Below are 25,163 nucleotides of genomic sequence, written 5' to 3'. Positions count from 1 at the left end.
TCTTACTTAAAGGGCCCTTATCTTCTTAGATAAGTTGTAATGTTGTTTCCTCATCAAAAATAGACATTAAATTGTGTTTGATTTCATTCATTGTGTTTTGTTTAGGCTTCTTCTCTTAAACAGAAAACACTTTATTCCAACTTGTAATGCAATGGTAATATAATACATGAAACAAAACACAACTCCAGGTATGTTTTGAGGATGTAACAACATTCTAACATGGCTTAAAGGTCACAAGAGTCAGATTTGCGTAATATAAAACCTTTAAACACAATGTATTTCAGGCCTAACATTGTGTTCATTGAAACGAGTTAGGTAGTGGCATTTTGAGGGATGAAGATTTTGTCTGCAAAGTTGAAATAGGAACAATGCAGTATAAGGAAATGTGAAAGTTTGAAAACAGGAAACTAGGTGGTGGGCCAAGTGGGTCAGGGTGTCTCCAAAACTGCAAGACTGTGAGGCGACCCAGGACAGCATAGGTCAGTACTGAACAAAACTGGTTCACTGGAAGAACAATGTAAGGCAGTGCAAAGGCTGTTCTAAAAAGCCCTTGTTATATGAAATCCCACTGGATGTTCTAATAATGTTGCTAACTTGCAAATCATTATAAATCTTACATTGTATCAGAGTGAGCTAATGATTACCTGATTGACATATGAGCTAATGTGGGGACTACAGCGGGGGCTTTGTCTTATTGTAATCAACTTTGATCAGTATTCCTGCATTGTCAGCACGCCGGTATTGTTCTGCTCAAGAGCTAGGCTAATTGAAACTGGCTTTTTATCATTACGCGATTCCACCTGAATTTCCAAATGAAAACATTAATTAAGTGGGACAAATTGATATTATGTTGCAGCAGATTTTTGTGACAGTTATACCAGTGGGCATATTAGAACACTTCATCGTAATAAAACTAGCATTTGACTGGTGCACTGTGTAACTTTCTTTGTCTCTTCACATGCTTTTCTCAGTGTTGTCGCTTTACCTGGAATGGCAAGAAACATATTTATATTGCACTTTGTTGCTTAAATATGGCTTGAAGGACAAAAGCTGTTACGGTAACCAGGGGCAACGTATTAAAATGTACATGTTTTTTGTTTCCTGTGTGTAAAGCCAATGACATAGATTTTGCAGCCTATCTAAATTTAGTCGTTTGCATATATTAGCCCTTCTTAAAAATGCTTCTCCATAGATCCGACCTATCGCTTGGTGTAATGCCCTACTATGGAATATTCCAGTGGGTGGCAGGTGTCAGAACCTGTAACAGAAAAGTTACATAGTTCACTTTTAATGTCTTTTTATGATATTTGGATCGGGGAAAGTGCACAATGAATGGGCTGAACCAGTTTTGGACAAGGTACTTTTCCCAACAGCCCTAGCGTCTAAAACACTGTCATTCTGTCATATGATGGCCTTTAGTGGGTGGATAGAAGAAAGAAAATGGCCACTCAGTCTGTTTTAGAGACATAGGAGACATGATGATAGCTGTGACATCACTATCTCTCTAGTGCAGCCACCTGTGTTCTGAACAGGTTGCTTTGCTGTTCAGACTTTGTGCAGACTGTCTCCATAAGTGCGTGTTAATTATGATCAGGAATATGGCACGGCGTAATAGCCAATTTTCATGTTCTTATTAAGAGAGTGCAGGAGGGGACGATGTTCCTGAAGTGACATCTTGAAAATAAGCTACATAAAGGAAGCAATTTGCACACGACATGTAAAACTATTATTAAGTGTCCACCTAAATCCTATAATTACAAAGAGTTGGTATACATTTTTAAGAAGAGCCAACATATGCAAGCAGCTAAATTTAGATATGATGTAAAGTCTATGTCATTGGTTTTACACTCATTGAATATTATGAGACTGATAAATTTTGAATATGTTTTCCATGAATACCATATTTTTCGGACTAAAAGTCACACCAGCCAAAAGATGCCTAACGAAGAAGAAAAAAACACATCTAAGTCACACCAGGAAATTTGGGGACATGTATTTTATAAAATCAGAGACCAGAAACAGACATTTCATTCTGAAAGGCAAGTTATAGTAATAACAGAATTGAGAACAACAGGCTGTTAATGTAACATATGAACAGTTATAGTTCAGTTCAGATAACTATAGCATAAACAACAGAACATAACAAATTAAAAAAAACTCTCCATCTCACTCCAAATCACTAAATCCATTAAATTTTTCATCCTCGGTGTCACTTCTTAGCAACTCCGCGACTTCCAGAGATAAACCGCTTCCTCTTCTGCGTAGTTGTCGACAACCACAAAGCAATCACTTCGTAAAATGCATGACACACATTTTGGGTAACACTGCTCTTGCCATACACTGCTTTGCTTCGATACAACATGCCAATTGGGTCATGACTTAATGTGTGTGGGGATGGGCATTTATCACATTGTGGTGACTAAAATCCATATACACACTCTTATCATGAGGACCTGCCTCAGTATTTAAGTATTGTTAAATCAACTAAATACTTTTAAGTTCAGACATGGCTCAAAAGGTTAGGATTCAGGTTAAGAATAAGATTAGGCAAGTCGTGACTGTGGTTAAGTTAAGATTCATTCTCCAGGAAATTAATGTGATGAAAGGAAACCCAACGTGTGTGTGTGGGCACAGGAAAGTCTGGTAGTATTGAACCTCTTTGTATAAGCGTGCTATGTTTTTCCCTCTTCACAGACTGAAAGCATTAGCCGGAGGGGGGTCATTTGTATGTGCTGCTCCAGCTCTGTGTCCAGCCTGTAGGCCATTCAGTCACATGGAACCAGGTGCCAAAAGGAGTAATGGCACCGATCCATGTCAAAGATGCAATAGGGAAATTTCCTGTTTCCTTTCGACCCACATCTGCAGGGACTTGTGCTCTTTGTGTCCTATGAGATGTCAGACCCAGAATGTTACTGTCACATACATGCCTCCACACATGGTAACTAGCCATTCTTCTGAACTGCATAACTGGGACCTCCCCCTTTACATGTTTTAGTCTACATCGAGATTCAGTGATTTCAAATAATAAATGATCTGGTTGGGTCTTTTTACTTTAGCAGTCCTCAGCCTATCCTCTGTCAGTAACTGTACAGAAGGTGTCAACGGTGGTCATCTGGACTCTGTTTTTGCCATCAAGATCCCATCCAGAAGCCATTTTCAATTGATGGTACTGGCTTGAATCACTGGAGGGGAGCTGGAATGTTTTGATCACAAAAACAGAGTCCAGATGAAACCTTCCCTACAATGAATCACTCTTGGACAAATGAAGGACTACATCATCTCTCTGTCAGTAAAAGCATGTAGTGTGGAGTAGAGAGCTACTTTTCTCTCATTTGGCACTGATTAAGTCTGTATTGTTTATGATGATTAAAAAAATCAATAAAAATCTATAATCAAAAACCAAGATAAATATGAGGGAGCGAAATCACAATATTTTTTTTTTCACAATATCGAATAGTTATAATAGCAAAGCACCACAGAGGAAGACACAGACAACCTTTAACTTCCACACACTTGCAATTTAGAGACACCATTTCTAATATTAGAGCAACTCAATATTGTTGTTTATGTCTGCTATCATAGGTTAATTTCACACTTCTTATCCCCTTGAACGTATCCAAAGCACCGTTCTGTGTCGACATATCTACCAGCCAAAGCCTCAGAAAAGAGATTACCCGAGTAATCATCAGACTGTGGTTCCACCAGGAATCAGCTATGAGAATGAATGGATTACATGAAAGTAATTCCAAGCTCAATATCAGAATCTATCCCGAAGCCAAGAAAACAGATTCTAATCTCGGAGCGTTGCCGAGTGTCCTCCGGCACAGTGCTGTGCTCGGAGCACCTCTGAGACTCTCTGGCACATAAAGCACCTTTGGTTTATGGCCCTCCCAAGGTCAGGAGTTCACATAGATTCTCTCTACTATATCTTTGCATCCACACACAAAAGCAACATCTCATTTTGTTTTCTCTAATACCAACCTTCAATAGACCAAAGTATGAATTTCAATACAACTCCATTACATGCACAGAGTCTCAGACATTTTGATATAAATAGAATGGCAATACTCCACTTACACTTGTTATAAAGAAGTATAACCGAATGAATTAAGATAGTTTTGGCAACTGACAACCAGTCGCCTACATGCACACAAGTCAGAGCCAACAACATTAAACCAATACATATCAGCATAACTAATTAGCATTTATGCTAAAGGATATATCTTTCTCAAATGTATGTGATATTATGTGTGAAAGATTAAAACATGCTATGAAAACCACCAAGTATGGAAGGATCTATTTTAAAGTTTCTTAGTTATATAAAACGGTGGTGGAGCTCTACAGTATACATGCACATTATTGTATGCAACAGTTTCTCTTATAATTACAGGGGCTCACATCTGTCTCTTTGTATCCATGGTAACAGGCTAATCAACTGCCCCTGATATCTCCATCACAACATGGACACGACGTCCACACGTTCTCCTGCATGAGCCAACAAACAGACCCACACTGTGCTCGCTGATCATAAGGATCAGGTCTGAGAGGCTGGTCCACAGAAGACAGATCAGACAAGTTCAAGTCTTTGTTTAAAAAAGACATCAAAGTTCATATTCTTAGTATTTGTTCTTTATCTGAAATAAAATGATTAATTTGGGTGAAAGCTGAAACTGGCAAAATCTCATCCGCAAGAACGCTAGAAAGTAAATAAAGAATTAACAATGTTTAAAAAAATACATAATAAATTAACAACCTTGAAGATGTAGGCAATAAAATTTAATTTGCAACATAGACGAGGCTCTCCTCCAGTTTCATCATGAAAAGGAATGACAAGTTACAAGTTGTTTTTTACTGTTTTCGCTTTGCTGTCTGCTCCATTCTGGTCCATAAAAAGAAATATTTGCTTTGTGAAATGTCTCTTTTATAAATGTTTCAAAACAAGCGCCTTCTATCAAGAGACTGGCTCTGCACTTGATATGATGATGCTTTCTGGTGAGAATCTAACCCAGCAGCAGACACACAGCGTCTCGTCACATTGGACATGAAACACAAAGATGGGCACATGGAGCTGAATAGGACTAAAGTGTTTTAACAGTCTGTGGAAGTCGCTGGCTGCAGTGTGAATGGCCCTTGATGAGAGGAGAAAACAAAGGCGCTGACACAGGGCTCTGGTGATTAGCCCTGCCCGGCCACGAGGCTGCACCTGCCCTGTCTTGAGACTGCACCTGTCGCAGACTGTGGGATCAGCATTAGCCCCAGTTTAGCCTGCGCTCTGAACCCTGGTGTCTGGACACAGGGCAACTGTCTGTGTGTGGCACTGTATTCTACCTGGAGCAGCTGCTCAAATTCTATCTGTTATAATAGGAAAGCTATTAGGAATGAAATATCCATCACGGCTTCCTTAAACTCCAGCTCACCTCTCCTCATGTACCTGCACCTTCTGCGACAGTTCTGCTCCTGCTTTATCCAGCACATCATGCATAACAAATGCATGATGTGCTCCTAATGAGAGCACACATACAGAGTTAACCCTGACAACCAGCAGCCTAAACCTAGCATTTACCTCAGCAGCTGGGTTCACCACCACTGACAATTACAACCATTAGCATGCTTAATTAACAGATTGGCTGGCAGCTCCACGAGCTGAACATGGTCCTCCCTCTCTTCTTAACCACAAGCCTCCAGAGAGACTATTCCCACTCTGAGCTGAGCTGAGGTGAGCAATTTGTGACAGACTCGCACAACCATTTCACTGCTATTCTCCCAGGAAGCTCATAATAAAATATATTTTCTTTGCTTGGCTGCCTGTACCATTGACCTGGACTGTGTTTGATGCTGCCTGCCGCAGCAGTGTCTTGTAAACATGTAAACAAAGGCTGGAATACAAACATCAAAGCCTGCTTGGTTCTCATTGTGACTCATGAGAAGAGACACAGCAGCAGAGAAGGCACTGCTCCTGCCACACACACTCTAACACGAATAGTGCTCGGCCTTATCAGGAGGGCAGCAAAGTGTGAATGACATTAGCCCAGGTCATTTCCTCTGTATGTCACTGACTGTCTGTGATTATGTACACGCATGTATAGTACTTGTTTCTTCAATTACATGCTTTTAATAATGCTGGACAGTGACAAGTCATCCTTCAGAATTCTCAATAATCAGCCCTAAAACTGGTGATGAATATCTCCACTTGGAGTCAAATTTCAAACTGTTATAAATAATAATGCCATGGAGCCATGGGTGGAGAGCTCTCTCTAAAATACAATAAGTACAGTATTGTGGTGGATATACAGCCATAATGGAAGAGTAGTGCGGTGCTAAGGCAGGAGGAAACCCAATTAGCTGTGGGCACTGGTGCAGGCGACTCCGCGGAGACGGGCTGGCTGTGTTTAAGTGTATCACAGGGCAGAGCTTATTAAGATGTCTGGTGTTGGTGCTCTTAAAGTTGGAGGAAATACCCAGAGCAGCCTAGAGTGTGGCAGCGTCGATCCAGCCCGTCACCACTTGTGCAGTGGATGGCTCTTTAGCTGCTGTCACTGCAGCCTGCTCGCCGTATAAACATCTTGTGCTTTTTGGGCTAATTAGACTGGTGGGACTTCTACAACACAGGCTATGGGGGTCTCTGTATTGTGGAACCTAGCCCCTCAAACTCCCAACAACCCTGCTCCACTGGTCCCATGTACCCTTTTATTTTGGCTGGCTTTGTTGTAGCACTTGTGACTTGTCAAACTCTTTCTTTGAGAGCACCCTGATCTGTTTGTGGTTAAGGCCGAAGGGACCAACGTGTCTTGAAGTTTTTATACTTTTAAGACAACTTTTGTGGTTCTTACATGCTTTTCAATATCAAAATTAATTGCAAATTGTGACATAGCATTTAGCATGTCAAACGGTTATTATATATTCAGCAGAGTGTCAGGAATAATAATTGCTGCTTTACACTGTCCGACATCTTTAGTAAAAGCAGCTACAATTTAGCATTTAATTAGACTCCTGGCAGGGATCACGAGGAAGTTAAAATATTTGTTTGTCTCGTATCTCGTCCCTGCCAACATTCACACACACACACACACACAGACACACACACAGACTGGGCATAGATTGCAGAGAAGTGAGAGAGAGAGAGGGGCGTCTGGTAACTAGAACCAGCTGACCCGAGCCTCTGAGCTGCTGGTGACTCCAGGGAGAGGGATAATAGAATTACTTCCTGTTAATTACAGAGGACCTTGGCACTGAATAAATATTTGCTTGGCGTATAGGGGATGCATTTTTTACACAACAGAAGTCAGGCCCATAAATACAATAGTGGAAGGAGTGGAAATTGGATTTTACATTTATCACAAATAAATTCCAAAAGTTGTGAAAAATAGAGGTATTTTCTTTTCTAGCTGGCAGTAATATTCCCTGTATATGGTTTTAAGTCAGATCTCTGCAGAACCTTCTCCATGTATTCATGAACCATCCTTAAAGGAGTTGTGTTTTGTTTCATTCACACTTGTTTCACACACAAACTTCATATTGAAGGTTGATACTGAGCTCTTCTTTCAACTTTCTCTTCCACCTTGTGATGCCATGTGGTAATATAAGAAGTCTTTTAAACTTTAAAGTTTTTCATTACAATCATATGGATAATTTTGACCATGGAAATTGCCAATCTCTACTTAACAGACAGTAAAAGATAGCTGTTAAGAACTACTACCTCATGAAGGTAGCACAGAACATTTTGAACTTTGCATGTGAAGACAGTTTTTTTTCATTTCTGTCATGTTTATTTTAACCCAATGTATGTGGTAACGTTTTAAAATGAACTAATCAAAGAAAATGTAACTTTAATGACCACATAATATTTTAACTACACTTTGGAGACATACTGGGAAACGCAACATTGGAAAATATGTAAAATATTCACAAGTCATGAATAAAACATAAATATAAATGAGCCTTCCTCTTGATTGGTATTTTATTGCATGCTAATTATTTTTGAATAAAACATCTGTACGGAAATATGACAAAAATCCCCTCGCATGCTGACAGAGAAAGCAAAATGTTGTGCTATACTAAAAGTTTTTCTGACAGATGGGCCCCACTGAATCTATGCCTTAGCCTTTTCCATTGGCAGATCGAGGAACAGTTGGCAGGAAAATACTGAAGCAATATAAAGAAAGTAAGACCGCATCCAATAACATAGCGCGATGATTGAGAGTGATAAACAAAACAACACGAGTTCCTATCTCCGAAACACTTCATCTACGCCTTGGCAGAGGGTGAACTTGAATCATGAAAGTACGTAGACACGAGGAAATACAGTGAGACGTGCACACTCCCCTTTGCTCCCTGGGCCAGGCAACAGCTGTGTTTGGAGCAAGTGGAAGAGCACTTAATGAAGCAGACAGAATGCTTGACAATCCACATCTGCCCGGTCTCCACAGCTGCTGCCGCTGCACTGGTCAGCCCAGCCCTCCTCCAGTCTATAGCTCAAGACAGTTGCTATGCTAAAACACCTGCAAGAACACTCTCTGACTTTCTTATATCAAAATGATTGGCAACCCACACAGAATTGAAGTGCAGCTTGGAAATATACAGAGTGACTGCAGCATTGATTTGAGCTTTGTTTATGTTCAAGTATTTCCAGAAAGCCCCTCTTGTCGTCTGCCAAAGTGACGTTTTGCCAGCTAATCATAACTTCATCAGAATCTTTCTTTTCGTCATTTCCTTCAGTGTTGCATGTGGCTGAAATCTTTATTTAAGTTTGTTTAACGAGGAAAGAGAAACTGGAGAAACTGGAGAAATGTCCTATATTCCTTAAAATGTACTCTTGGGAGCTTTAAAGCGACTGGAATTTTGGACATAGGACCACATTTCCTAGTGAGCCAGAGTGTTGGAGACGTGTGGAGACACTTTTTTAAATATTCCATCCAGTCTTTGTATTTGCAGAGGTCGATGATGCTAGGTTAGTGCATGTTTATGGCCATAGATAGCTTGCCACTAAAAACAGTCTCACCCACTCCACAAAGCACCCGAAACAAGTCTATTATAACACCAGACTGTCCATGTAAATGTCTGTGTTATTATTCTAACAACACATTAGAACATGTTAGAATAATGTTTGAAATAAAACTAACCTTACATCACATGAATCGTCACATGTTGAGGGACTATTTTCTCAGCAGCAGCAGTATCAGTCCGCCAATGTCAAGCTTTCTATCAGGAAGTACAACTCACTACTGCTCAGACATAACTCCTTCAAATGCAAGGTTGGTTTTACTTCTAAAATTATTCTATCAACACAGACATTCACATTGACAGTCTGGAGTTATAATTGTTTCGCTTCGGGTACTTTGTGGAGTGGGTAAGACTGTTTTTAGTGGCAGGGTAACTATGGCCATTGGGATGCACTAGCCTAGCACCAGCAACCTCTGCAAATACAAGGACTGAATGGAATATTGTCGAAGTGTTGAAGTTATTGAAGTGTCTCCACACGTCTCCAACACTCTGGCTAACTAAGAAATGAGGTCCTACATCCAAAATTCCGGACTAAAACCTTTAAGCCATGTTAGAACATTGTTAGGTCCTCACTAACATACCTAGAATTTTGTTTTTTTTCATTCCCACATGTTTGAGAAATCCTTTATAATTAGTCTATCTACATCTCCAAAGCTCAAAATTCTCTCTTCCACCTTGTGATGTCATGTAGTGGTAGTTTTCAGGTTCAAAGCTACCTCTATCTTTTACCTTTTGTTCATATTGACAATTCCAGAGCTAAAATCGTCCAAATGATGAAACAAAGCACAACTTCTGGTATGTTTGCGATGAGGACACAACAGTATAACATAGATAAGAAAAGAGTATAACATAGGCAATTTAAATGCTGTTAAAAAAATACAAAGTGACTCCAACATTGATTTGATGTTTATATATATTCAAGTATTCGACCTCCATCATAACTTTATCACAATCTTTCTTTTAATAATTTCTTTCAGTGTTGCATGTGGCAGTGTATATCAAGTATAGATTTTACCTCTATAGTCACTCTTGAATATTTATGGATTTTATTTATGTAAACGTGTATGTCTGGACTGTGGGAGGAGGTCAAAGAGCTTATTTAACAATGATATGTAAATACAAAATAACACTAGGTTATATGTAAATTCTATTCAGATGTGTGAAGTATGACAGCACCAGCACTGAACCTGAAACTTCTGTAAAAACAAATAGCCACTCTGCTCACTGAGCTTCACACATTTCAGTTGGAGCAGGTTTGGTATGTTTTGATGATTTTGAAGATTCTGATTTCTTAATCTGCATCCGTTTGTCTCACATTTCCACAAATCAAACTCAAATTGGCAGCTGTCTCATTCTTTTGTACAAGCTTAAAAAATGCTCTTTAAAAACACATAGGCCTACTACTTAAATACTGTTCACTCCTTTGTGCACCTGCAAAAGTGTATTTTTAGCTTGGAATAAAACAGGCTGTCTGGCTGTCTATCATTGAGACTGACAGGTGGCTGGGCCTTCAACTGGAATCCTTTCTACCAGCCTTATTAGAGCCTCATACAGCTATATGTCCAAACGGGCTCTTAATAAAAACTTAATTGGAAAATAACAATAATTCTTCCTATGTAGGCCTATGTGTGTGACAGAACACGATGTATGAAAAGAAATTAGAAAGACAAAGTGATCCCAAAAGGAAATTCAGTTAAACTTCAAGCTTCTACACAGTCAAACGGAAATGCCCAACTGGGACTGGAACTGTCCAGTTTCCAAGTTTTAGTAAAATGTTTTTTGCTTTGTTTTTTTTTTTTTATTATTATTAAAGGTTCACAACTTTTCTGCTGGAGGGGCTAGTATGTGTGTGCTGACATGGATATACAATTATTTTGCCTGGAATGTTTCACAGTATGGCGTTAAAGATATAATTTGCCATTGTCTGATATAATGTTATATCAGGGGCTACGTTCAGACTGCAACCTGAAGTGACCCAAATCAGATTTTTTGGCCCCTATGCAACCTGAATCTGATCTTTTAATGACAGCCTGAAAGACACAGATCAGATTTTTTTCAAATGCGACCCAGGCCACTTGGATATGTGCTCATAAATCCGATACATATCTGATCTTTTGACATGAGACTTCAGTCTGAACGGCCAGGTCGCATTCATCCCACCTACTTGTCAGGGCCGAACTCTAGCCAATGGAGAGAAAGCGAGGTTAGTGAGTTTATTCATATTTGGGGGGATTGCTGTATTCAGGAGAATTGTGTGGGTCTTTTCGGAACGGGGCGGTTTTTGAAATGATTGCCAAAGAAATGGCCAAGCGCCGCCCTGGCTTCAATGTCAACGAAAAATAAAGAGCCTGCGAGCCAAATAAAATTAGGCTAAAGACTCAAATAAACGAAGCAGCTGTGGACGTGTAACCTGTCCATTTTACGAAGAACTGTACCGTATTTTGGGAGACAAGCCCAGCATTTAGGAGACTTCCCTAAACACTGAGCAGGGTTTTAGGGTTTAGGGTTTTGGGTTTTGGGGCACATACAAGTCACATTTAATTGGAAATATGAATCTAAATCTATGAAAAAATCTAACCGGATTGAGCATTAAACCCTGCAGTCTGAACGTAGTCATACACTTAGACTTAGGCAAACTTTATTGATCCACAAGGGAAATTATTTCAACACAGTAGCTCACATATCACAATATAATATAATAACATAGAATTATAAATGGTAATAATAAATTGTAAATAAGAAGCAAAAAAGACAGGAAGAGACTAGTGTCAAATACGACATAATTATATAAATGTAAATGTACAAGTAAAAATAAAATTGAAAGATAAGTAATACAATATAAAATCACAGCTTTATACAAGAGGTCATAGGAAAACAACAATGATATGATGATTGACAGGACATAGGGTTATCCATTACATAAGGGTGACTTGTTGCACAATTGTAGGGAGTATTATCTGTTGTTTAAGGGTGAGTTGTTGTACAGTTGTATGGAGTATGGTATGGATGTAGTCCTGTATCTCTCACTGTTGTTTCCCTCAAACAAACCTGGAACTGGAATCTCTATCATCTATAATCTCTATACTATTAAACAAAAGGTAAAAGGTAAGGTAGCTGTTAATTTAAATACGACCGCTTCATGATAGGTGGAAGGTGGAACAGAGCATTTCAAGCTTTGGAGATGTAGAAAGACTGAATAAAGCGTTCCTCATACATGTGTAATGAAACAAAACACCACCCCAGGTTTTAAATTCTAAATCCACTATAAAATTCTCAAACTCCAATGTACATAAATAGCTGTTTTTGTGCCCACAGTTGTACCATGTTTGTCGGGGGGGTTCTTTGGCATCCAACAAGGAGCCGTACCATTGGCAGATGCAGCTAATTAGCCACTATCGCTAGCTCTTTTGGCTCACCCTCAATGCCTCTCCATGGCCCAAATGCTTCAAAGTATAATTTATTGGACTGTTGAGATAAACGTGGTTGGCAAATGAAGGAGCACGAAAAGGACAAAGATCGAGATCAAAGACAACACGTGTAGAAAGAAAAATAACAGGAGAAAGGTTTATGGGTCTGAAGCACAACCACAAAACCTTGAGATCAACACGATATTAGAATATTTATAACATTTTGTAAATTATGAACTAAAGTACGGTGCATCTTATTATGAGTATTACAGTGGACTGCTTTGTTTTAGTGGATTTTTTACCCAAATTACCCAAACTGGTGGGTAGTTGAATATTCAGTTTACTTAGAAATACTTTCATGAAAAAATCGCTGACTGAAATATGCTTTTATGTAAAAATATTTCCAGCACAATTTTCCTGTCTTCCAATAATAGCGATAGTGGCACAAACATCGCAAAACACAAGTGCAGAGGAGTGGACCTAATTTACTGGGGACCACTGAGGTGCTGATAGCTACTGACTTTATGGGGGAAATACGAGTGAATTACTGCGATAAAAGGGAGAAGAGGTTAAAGGAAAATATAAGGCAATCACTGAGAATGGAAACTGTAGTCAAGGACGTACAGCAAGTGATAGCATGGGACAATATTTTCTCCCTGTCGAGATTAATTCAGGTCTGCTGGATCCAGTGTCATTACAAAGACAAAATGTGTTGCTTGTACAAACTTTGGATCTTGGACTTGGACTGGACTTTTATAGTTATAACAGATTGGGTTACTTTACTTCACTGCCTTATCATCAGATTAAGATCAAGATGTGTGCGTGAGTCTTTCTTGTGAATCGATATCTTAAATCTATTATGGGCACAATAAGTTTGACTTGGCCTCCAACTCAAATTAGTGATCGTATTTTATCTGATTGTGTCTACAAGACTAAAGGCATGGAGCGTTTTTGTCATATCATCTATATTGTATCTCTTGTAGTTGGTAAAGAGTTCGTGGAATGACCCAAAGACTGATGGCGTGATCCCAGCTCCAACCAGTGTGGGCTATTGTTGTGTCCTTGGGCAAGACACTCAGTCCTGCTTAATGGTTGTATGAATGGTTCATGAATACAAACCCAAAAGTTAAAAGGTGTTAAGTTGTTATTATTCTTTTCTTTTTTTTTTTTTTTTTACTTTTTTATGTTATACTGTTGTATCCTTCACACATGTTTAAACACAAACCCTGCATATTTAGGGTAACACTCTGTTCCACCTTGTGATGTCATGTGGTAATACAGGGAGTGCTCTACTGTGTTTTTAAACTCCAGTTTACCTTAACTACAGGAATTCATTTGTATAATTTCAGTCCTGGAATTGCCAATCTTTACTGAATAAAAAAAAAAAAAAAGTAGCTGTTAACTTGAAAACTACCACTAATTACTCAGATATGTGTGAGTGAAGCAAAACACAACTTCAGGGACATTTTTGAGGAGGTAACAACATTATAACAACGCTTAAAGCAAAAAAGAGTCAATCTTGTGTAATTTAGGACCTTTAAAGCTTCAAATAAATTGAGACGATTTAAAAAAAAATCATATCACTTAATATGCCAATGTTGTTCTCTCTTTCAATTTCAAGTATAATATTTATGCTACTTTGGAGACTGCCTCTGGAAATCCACAGTTCATTTGTAAACATTCCTCATGAGTGATTTGGAACAGACTTGAACTTGAAATGAAAACTTAAAACTCCCATCTTCAGTGACAATAACTTAACCCAGACTAGACTTTGATCACTCTTCACAACTTCGGTTTTGCAGTTGACTTGACGACAACAACTTGAAGAATTTTTTTATAGCAGAGAAATTAATGCATTTCAAGTGGCCCTTAAGATAACTTGCTTCAAAGCCGCTGAAGAGTTCTTTTCTGTCAAGTAAGTCTGCTGGTGTGTGCTAATCAAATGTAGGGCCCTTAAGTAAATGAGGAGGCAGTCAGAGTCAGCATAAATTAATAGCAGTTCGAAGCTAAGTGGTTATATTTCTATGTCTGCAATTTGTCTTTTATCAATCTATCAAGTTCTAACTTTAGGAGTCCTGTTTCAATACAAACTGATGTATTTTAATTGCAACTGCTCTGCTTTCTGTGACATGAATCGCTCCATGTTTGATGGACTAACTATATGGGAGGTGGCTGCAGCTGGCTTCCTGATTATTATGGCGGAAATCGGGCGAATCTGGCTAATGACAGTGATGCAGAATCCAAACTTAATTGTTAGGGGCGTGATGATTTCAACAGTATCTAATAGGTATTATCATTACAGGGGGCCTTGGTAATAGACAGGATAAATGTCCCATGTTAGAAACTATGTTTCCAGGGGTTGAACTTGGGGCTTATCTACGCCTGTCATGATAACACATTTTTAAGCATGATATATTGCTACAGAGGAATATCAACATAAACGATAATGCTGAAACTACTGATGCAATAAAAAATAAAGCAGGCTTACCCCAGAAAACAGAGTCATTACATTAAATAAATAGCAGAATTAACAAATAATTAGTCCTGTAAGTTACTTTTTCATCTCTCTACAGCTCAGATTTTAATATATTACATTAAAAAATGGAAATCTCCCCACTATAGAAACAAAAATATATGCAAGATAGATATTGAGCACCAAAATGTATTGTTCCATCTTCCATATATTGAACGGTAATTATCATGACAGACTCAGGCTTAGCAGTTCACAACTTTTTTTTTTTTTTTTTTTTTCAATTGTAATTTTTGTATTTATGGTAATTCATGGAAGGCAATTATGTTAACAAGAAGTTTGGTGCATGCATTTTAGCTTGGTTTGTAAGAGCGATAAATACCAGATAGCTCACAATCAAGTTGTCAATGTGTACATCTGCAATTCATGTAGTGACCTTCACATCTGATTGGCCTAAACAACTAAACTTGTCTAATAGTGATGGACACCATGGCATACATATTTAGAGAATGTATTTACCACTTTCAGAAAACAAAAACAAGAAGAAGAAAAAAAAAAAAAAAAACTAATTGCAAAGCTTCAGATAGGAACATGATATGGATAAATTAGGGTTAATACATTTTGAATTCAGTTATTTATGTTACTTGCTTTAGAAGAACTGAAATGAATTTGTTAAAAAAAAAAAAAAATCAATACTTTTACAAATACTTTTAAAACTGTTGTACTGTGTACCGATTTCTCTCGTTGTTGTCTTGTTTAGTCTTCATATTTTATTTCGCTCAAACCCGGACGCTTGAATGACAAACTGCCCCTTCAATGTAATTTTTCATAAATCACACAAATAAGCACGGCACCCCATGGCACATTGGACAGCTCGGAGATGGATGCTGGGAGCCTCAGGGTAGCTTCGAATGACGCAGCCCATTAGCTATACGGTCCAGTTATTCAAATCAATAACTATGTCTTGTAAAAGGAATCCACCTCTTTCCCCGGAGGTGTACAGATGTCAGATAATGACACCTCTATTTGTTTACCTTGTCATACTATAGTGGAGCCCTTCTCCCATATATGTACTATTACTATTACTACATTACAGGCTCACAGTGACAGCAAATGTATGGCTGCTTTATTAATTCATAAACAGCTATACATATCCATTACATTCCCATCCTGCATTATAGTTTAGAATTCTGATGTATGTGCAGTAACTCTGAAGTCTGTGCTGTAGGAAATAAGGGGCACTTCACTGCCGTTTCATATGGGGCTATAACACATACAGGGATATACTGGTCACTGGTTCACATTTGCATTTTTAAATACAATTCCTCTCTTCTACTATTGGACTATAAAGAAACTGTAACAAACAAACATGTGCCTCAATACACTGGTTAGAGTACAAACAGGTGAGGGCCACTTTGCCTGTCTGGCCTGCCTGCTTGTATCATTTCAAATATGCTTACTCAGCAGATGCCTCCAGCGAGGTACTCCCAGCAAAGAGTTCAGCATATAAATGATGGTCTTTGTACAAAGGAACACATTTCCTATGGGGACAGTAAAGTGTGCCTTAATCATAACCCTATTGGACCACTGGCACACATCTCAGTGTTTATATCTGATACAAGGCTTTAGCCAAGCACTTAAATTGCTTTACAGTTGCAGAGTGTCCAGCGGTGTGCCTTTGTACCATATTTTGTCTGGTATAGCCCTGACAGTGTTAATCTGGACATCCTTAAGTAAAAAGGCTGAAACAGCTGAGTGCACCAAAGCGGTGGATGCTTAGCACTGCAAAAGCCTTATTGTCTTAAATAAACGGTGTCACGCTGCTGCAGAAGTTGATAAATGGGCTAAGTACTTGTGAAAAACAAATCTGTTATTGTTTCATATTGAAAGAAAGTAAAGTAAAGAACACATTAGTAAATTGGAGGGGAACATCCCCACTGTGATCAGATCTTACCACAACAGTGCGAGTAAAAGCAGTACACAAGCGAGTGGGTTGTGACTGATTGTTTTGGAGTAATGGCTGCGCACACAGTGTTGGATCCTGCAGGCCCGCTACTCCGCATCTGTCCAAAAACAAAGCTAATGGAGGAGGACGGCGGTGTGAAGGATCGCTGTGGATGGCTCCTCCGCGGGGCACTGGCCTCACGCTGCCTCTCAGCTCCGTGTGTAAAATGTGTGTGCGCAGCCAGCTCAGTGCCAGGGTCATACAACAAATATCAGTGCGACTTACTTCAGATCATGCGGCGAGCGCCCTGTACTCGGCCTGTCTCTGCTTTGTGTGCACAGATGCCTTAAGAGTCTAAAAACACAACAAGCTGATTTTTTTTATTGAAAAGACATATGTGTTATGTGTTGATGTTTTTGCCTTCTCACGGATTTAGTTTAAACATGTTTGGGAGGTTAATTGTCATTTAATCTATTTTTAATTTTGAGCAATAGGTGGCTGATGGGTTCTATTCTGGGAGTCATATTTTTATACTGTAAACTATTCTGCTCATACACACTCCAAAATGTTCAGTAATGTCTCTATGAACTGCTTATAAGATTCTATAGGACTAGATCTTTGCTGCCCTTCTATGTGCAGGGCAGGCTATTTCTTTCCGACTATCATGTACTCATTATTTGTTGACAAGATGACTTTAGCTGTTTGTCAGCCCTTCATGGTTCTAGATAAAGCATCCTCCCATAAGAGTGAATGAAGACCAGCAGTACTATGTTAAAGAATGGGACAGGTACCAAAAAGTAATTTACCAACTTTGACATTGTGAGGAACGTTGTTGTTAGCAAGGGCATTATGAGAAGGACGAATGGCACAGGCAACCTGCGGCATCCTCCCTTTGTGCTCCAACAGGAAAAGTCTTGGGTTGTGAATAACAAATTAATTAGAAATGGGGGAGAGATAGCGATGGATGAGAGACCCAATGGACAGACCTGGTGTGGAAAAAAAACCCAATCACTGAGCACTGAGCTGTGAGCCCCATCCATTATGTTGAGACTGACAAGTAACCAGCAGTCAGAGCAGGAGCTGCACTTAATAAATCAAAGCTGACAACTCCTCCTTGGCCCTATCTCAAGTACAGCTTTCCCACTTCCCCTGTCCCCGGCTTCCATTAGGGTTTACCTTGTGCCGTTACGAGCGCCACCTTCCCATGGCATTCTGGGAGTTGGATTTCTTATTCCCCCGGGTGTCCCAAACTATATGTACTCCGCGCTGTAGTAAATGCCAGCAGTGAAACAGGCTTGACGTGGACAAGAGGTTGTTAATTCTTCTAGCCTATGAGTGGGAATTAATCGCTCGCAAAGGACTCAGTAATGTAATGGGTGTTGTTGACGTTTGCAATTATTTAGGCTACAGGAAAGTTTTAGATAGGTGTGAAAACCACTGTCTGTACAGTATATTATTATTTGAAATTTTAGCAAATTACTGTACTCTCTATGAAATGCAATTTTTTTACCACTTTGAGATGCAGTTAAAGCAGTATATGGGTCAGTACAAAAGCATTTGTGTATAGGTATTAGACTGTAAATTAAATTAAATGTACACTTTCTGGGGGATGGTTCACCACCTGAGTGCCTCCATTGATTGTATACTATATTGTGTTGTACTGTTTAGAGTGGAATGTTTCACAGTATGACATTAAACCATGAAGACAGGTAGGTGATGTTAACAGACCAAGTTATCAATCAATCAAACTTTATTTATAGAGCACTTTTCATACAAAAAATGCAACAGAAAGCACTTATATATAATTATAGGTCAGATATGTGAAGAGGCGACCACACCTTGAAATAAAAGCAAGCTAGATATGCTTAATGCCATACTGTGGAACATTTTAGGCAAAGCAAATGACACGCAGGCGGTGGACCGACCCCCTACGCGAAAAGTTATGGTGCATTTTTAACATCAAATTAACCTCTAATTTTATACAAATTAGCATATGGTTAGATGTTAGTGTAACTTAGGTGTTCATTTTTTTGTTTGTTTGTTTGTAAAGGTCTAGAATTGACTAAAATAACAAACTAGCGGAAGACTTGTTAGGATATGATCCGTGTGTTCACAAATGGCATGAGGTCTTCGAGACAGGTAACACAAAGCGATGCACAGTGAAATAGAATTACTGATGCAGATGTTGAACTGTGGACCTCTGAACAATCAATGCTAATCTAATGTCCTCTGTTAGCGCAGCCTTGGCATGGTCTCATTCTCACTCTGCTTCTGCCTTCCAACAAAACTGTCTCACTTCAGCACAAGCGCTCAAACGCAAATATGCACCTTTACTCAATACAACATCAGAGAAGCTGCTTTTCCATAACAGCATTGAATCTACACAGAGAAGAAAGCATATACGATAATATAAGAAGTCTATTTCAAAGGCACTAGTTCATAGACACAATAACACACTGTGCCTATTGAAGTAGAGACAATGGATACCAACAGTGATTAGAAATTGATACTTTAGGTTTAAGATAGTGATAGCAAATATTCATGCTTGTGTCTTGTTCAAAAAATGTAATATTGTGGTTTAAGCTGTCATTTACTATGGAAGCAATCCAATTTTATTTAATTTTTTCACAATTTTAAAACCCACGCTTGATAAACATAAAAGTCAGTAAAGCAACAGTTGTATTGGTCCACAACTAAATCCGCGGTGACGTTAAAAGTACTGTCCCCTCCTTTGTGTACTTTTACTTCAGCATGGATTATAAAAGTTGCAGTTCACAGTCTACATTTCAGTACATCCACCTTCAATTAAATTCTATTGTAGTGAGTGTATTCGAAGAGTGTGAACGCAGTGACAGAAAATCACAGGATACAGCACATGGGGCCTGTTAAAGAAGTTGTGAGCTGACGCGAGCACAAACGCTGGATAATTGCACTAAACACATCGTTTTCACCTGGCGCATTATTACCCTCTTTCTCTGTGCCCCTCTCCACATGAACTGTGTAACTGTAGTCTCCTGATAAAGAGAGGAGATTTCCGAGATGTACCCGCAAAACTAAAGCCCCGCACTGATAAAACTACAGTGCTTGTCCTATCTGCTCCCAACCTGCCACTGTAATGCGGACAGTAATTATCAGCTATTTGATGTTATAATGAAAAGTGCAAACGTAGCCAGATGGATGGTTGTGATATTGGGGAATGTTCTCGTGGAGAGTTGGGTTCATGTGAGTTGAGTTTGGTAGATATTTTTTGCTGAATTACTTTTCAAAATCATAGGCAGTAAAGAAAGCATCAGCTACAGCTTCATTCACCAGGGTCAAGGATGATTGCTATGGCTGATTGGAAAAAGAAATACTATTCAGTTATATATGTTAATTCACTAATTCACTGTTTAATTCAAGTCAAAATGTAAATTTATTTTATGTTCACTGATTTTGTATTACTCTGTTTCTTCTGATAATTCTGGTGGGTAGAACTGAGTAACTTTTCAAAGAACTTCGCACAGTACCTTTCAAGCAACATACTTTTACCCTTACAGTACAGTATATGAGTACCGTATTTTTCGGACTATAAGTCACACTTTTAATCATGGTTTGGGTGGTGGTGGCTTATACTACGGTGCGACTTATATATTAAAACTTTCACCCTGACAGCTGCGAGAGGGCGCTCTAGGCTTGTGTGTCAGGATCTGCTACTCCTGTACCACTGCCTTATTGTGCATGTCTTCTGCATGTGTCCTGCTGCAAGTAGTGAAAAATGTGGCTGAAAATGGTAATCGAGCAACAGAAAGAAAGTTTGGAGTGAGTGAGAAACTTGTGAGGGACTGGCGGAAAGAGGGGATGGAGAACAGAGCTTCACAGCAACTGGGAGGGTGCACTATGCAACTTTCCTGGAAGTCATTGTAAGGATTTACAAAGCCTGGACTTCAGTGGGAACCAAAACCATCCTGTCGGGATTCAAAAAGGCCAGAATAATTTGAAAAGGAACTGATGTTGAGTCTGACAACAGCTACGCAGAAAAGGAAGCAGCGCTCTGTTTACCTCCGGAGAGAGTTTGTTAAACTTGTTCTGTTCTGTTGTTTATGCTATAGTATAGTAATCTGAAAAACTGTTCATTTGTTACATTAACAGCCTGTTGTTTCCCCCAAAAAGTATGACTTATAGTCTGATGTGACTTATACTCCGGAGCGACTTAGTCCAAAAAATACAGTCATATATTTAATTGAAGTAACAATCCTCTTAATTATAATTGAAGTAACAATCCTCTTTATTATGTTTTGGTACCTCTTCCCTCTCATGAAATAAATCATGTTTTTTTCTTTCAAAGTACATTAACTTCAAATTATAAATCAGATGTTACACTCTGACAATTACTCTTTAAGTTACTCTCACTTGAGTAGTATTTTTTTTTTCTAAATCCATTTTAACTCAAATTTCTTGGACCATTGTTCTTATTTAAGTAGAATTGTTTGAATACTCTACCCGCCTCTGCTAATAAAATACATTTTGACCCTTCTATTTCGAACCTCGTGATGTTTGTCAAAAACAGCTAGAGAGTACATGTATAATCAACTTGACATGTACTAACCACTGTCACTCTCAAACCCAGTGGATTAGATTTGCTTCATATAAACTAGTTCCACTGTGGTGCCAGTTTCCTATAAACCTAAACTTTTCAGTCAGCTGTTTAGAGGACTTTCTCAGACAAGCCTTACTCCAGACATTACATTTCGTGCCACTCTGTACTTTCTGTATCTGAGCTGCGTTCCCCAGTCTGCAGAGTCTGGGTGAGGGCTCTCTAAAGGGCAGAGGAGGTAACAGATCAGTGGCACTGGCAGCAGGTTTGCCCTCACCCAGACTTATGATGAGGTACCCTGAGCTCAGTGCATCTGCTGTATTAGATAACAGTGTCTCAGGCGCTAGGGGAAGCCAGAAAAAATAAATAAATAAACTGAAAAAATGGCTTCATGTTTTACTTTAAATGAGACAGACTGATGCAGGGGCCAGTTTTAAGAAGGCGTGGTACTGTTTAAGCCAGATACCAGAAAAGCTGTAGTTCATCTTCGGGGTGGAGACTTATTTATGCATGACACAACTTTTGCTTCAAGTTACATTTAATTTCATCACAAGCCAGTCTAAAATCTTCAAAATTATACAGTATTATTTTAAGCATACATTGCAAATAAACTGGCTTGATTTCAGAATATTAATTTGACCTAGACTTAATTTTACTTCATTAGAATTACATATTTGACAGACAGAATATTTCACCGGTTACAGCACTTTTGACTGGCTCCAAGAAAAATGGAGCTTGAAACAGGATAATAAATCAGTTTTATAAGGTAGGTTATGTGTTCTTACGCCAAATAATTTGACTTGAAATGAGAAAGAATGTTTTGCAGTCCGAGTTTTCAAGGCAACTGTCTACAACTAAAAAGAGAAAAATATATATAAAAAATAGCAGGCTTTGTGTGCTCATTCTTTTCTACTCACAATAAACAACACATTTGAAAAAAAAAACTTGCACATTGCTCTATATAAAACCCAACCAGTCACCCCTCATTATTTAACCATTATCCTGCATCATTTTCCAAACTTGTCATCTCTTCTCCCTATCCTCCTGTACTAGCTGAGCGGGGGAATCACACCCACACCCTGTTCCCAAGTATATTTTTATTCCTACAGTGTTCAAGGTCAAACAAACCACCTGAGAAAAGCATAGCTCTCAAATAAACAAACTAAAATGAAAAAAAAAAAAAAAAAAAAGCTGAAATTTGACAATAAAAACCCATGTGAATTTTTGATCGGTTAATTCAGGATGCAACATAAATTATATATAGTTGGAGATTTGAATAATTTAGAAGCTTAACTGAAAAGGCTCCTGTCATTATGCGACTTTCCCCGATACTGCAAATGTGATGTACTGAACAGCATTAATAATAGTAGTAGTAACAGTAGTAGTTTTAGTAGCAGTAGGTTCAGTAGCAGTGTACTAGTAGTAACAATAGTAATAGTAGTTCTAGTAGACTAAAGCTCCACTGCATGCCACTCAAATCACTCGACAAAAAGGGGCAGTTTGGTTGTAGTAGTAGTATTTATAGTAACGGTAGCAGCAGTAGCAATGGTAGTAGTAGTAGTAGTAGTAGTAGTGCCAGTAGTAGCAGTAGTAGTAGCAGTAATAAAAGTATTTCTACCACCTCTAATGCATGCCACCGAAATCACATAACAAAAAGGGGCAGTTTGTTTGTTGTAGTAGTAGTAGTATACTAGCGGTAGCAGGAGTAGTAGTAGTAGTAGTAGTGCCAGTAGTAGCAGTAGTAGTAGCAGTAATAAAAGTATTTCTACCACCTCTAATGCATGCCACCGAAATCACATAACAAAAAGGGGCAGTTTGTTTGTTGTAGTAGTAGTAGTATACTAGCGGTAGCAGGAGTAGTAGTAGCAGTAGTAGTGCCAGTAGTAGTAGTAATAACAGTAATAAAAGTAGTTCTAGTAGACTTAACAGTTCTACTGCATTCCACTGAAATCACTTGGCAAAAAGGTGCAGGTTTTTTTTAGTAGTAATTATAGTAGTGGTAGCAGTAGCAGTAATAGCAGTAATAGTAGTAGTAGTAGTAGTAGTGCCAGTAGTAATAGTAATAGTAATAGTAGTAGTAGTAGTAGTAGTAGTAGTAGTAGTAGTAGCAGTAATAAAAGTAGTTCTAGTAGACTTACCACCTCTACTGCATGCCACTGAAATCACTTAAAAAAGGGGCAGTTTGTTTATAGTAGTAGTAATTATGTAGCAGTAGCAGCAGCAGCAGCAGTGGTAGTAGTAGTACTAGTAGTGCCAGTAGTAGTAGTAGTAGCGGTAGTAAAAGTAGTTCTAGTAGACTTAAAAGCTCGACTTGAAATCACTCGACAAAAAGGGGCAGTTAATTTGCTGTTGAGATTCAAGAGAGAAAAAAAAAGAAATGAAGTAAAATCTTGGTCGTAATATTGATATATCGGATGCCTTTTATTCCACCTCTTTTGCTTATGAGCTACTAAATCATGTAATTAACTTTGACAAACCAAATAAGGCCTCATAAGTTTTGCGCCATCATCTTTGACTTTGCCTATGAATGTCTTAATTAAAACCTGACCCGCTCTGTGCCCACCATCATAGCTCTAAGTAATCTGTGATAGAACTGTAAGATCACAAAGAGGACACAATGACAAAGTGGGTATATGTCTTCTGTATGTCTTCAGGATACGTTCTCGGGGCAACCATTTTGATTCTTGAGGCACCATCCGCGGACCGCTGCACCCTTGACCCCTTTGTCACCCATCCGTCACGTAGGCTGACTGACGAGCGCGCCTCATCTCTTAACCTTCTTTTAATCAACCTGTCTCTGTGCATCACCTTAAACATAAGACGCGTTGGAGGGAGGACAGCGGGCATTTGTCTTTGCATTACGCGCGGACGGCCTCTCCTTGAGAAGCCCACCAGATTCATCAGCGTGATAAAGTGGAGAGCGTGGACTCCTAAAAGGGGAGCCTTGAGATAGAGAGGCCAGCTTAGGAGACTTGACAGGGACGGAAGGAGTGAGATGGGAGACTCGAAAACTAATATCCAGTTTTGTTAGAAAATAAAATGATTTCAAATGGCTTTTTTAATGCTATGCTACACTGTATATGCAGCCACAATATGCATTTGATTTGGTCTACGCAGAATGCACACTGAACTGAGACCGTTTGCATACGGTTATTATTTGTTTGTTTTATTTTATTTATTTATTATATAATATATTTAGGGATGGGTTCTTGTTGATCATCTTTCACATATGCTTTCGGCTCACCGCTTCCACTATATTATGTTTAGGTTAGTTTCCTCTCTGGTTAAATGGACTCTTTGACTGCTTTTGTTTTAGCTCTTTACAAACCTGAGTATCTTTGACACACTAAGAGCTTCCACCTCCTCCAAGTGCACACAAATTATCCATGCCAAATAACTTCCACATCTCTCACAGCATCCTTAACCCTGCCCACCCACTCTGGAGGAGAACGCCACGAGCAGCTGCTGGCCTGTCTCAAAAGAAGCACACCGCTTTTTTAGAGGTCAAAGGCCAAACCCAGCTGGCATGGGGAGACTCCATTTCAACTCACTGGGAACATTTTAATGATGAAGACATTGCATACTTAATACTTTAATTGCATCTTATAATATCATTAATATTATATTACAATATTAACACTAGATTACAGATTTCTACAAGTATGTCTTCCACTATACAGTGTGCTTATGAAAAAGGGCATAATTACACGATGCACCTTCAACCTCTGTAGTAAAACTATAAGTGGTACCAATTAGACCAGATAAATA

Source organism: Boleophthalmus pectinirostris, unplaced genomic scaffold, assembly GCF_026225935.1.
Source record: "Boleophthalmus pectinirostris isolate CB_2022bp ecotype Guang Dong unplaced genomic scaffold, ASM2622593v1 HiC_scaffold_9, whole genome shotgun sequence".
Taxonomy (NCBI): Eukaryota; Metazoa; Chordata; class Actinopteri; order Gobiiformes; family Gobiidae; genus Boleophthalmus; species Boleophthalmus pectinirostris.
This window is presented reverse-complemented; position numbering follows the sequence as displayed.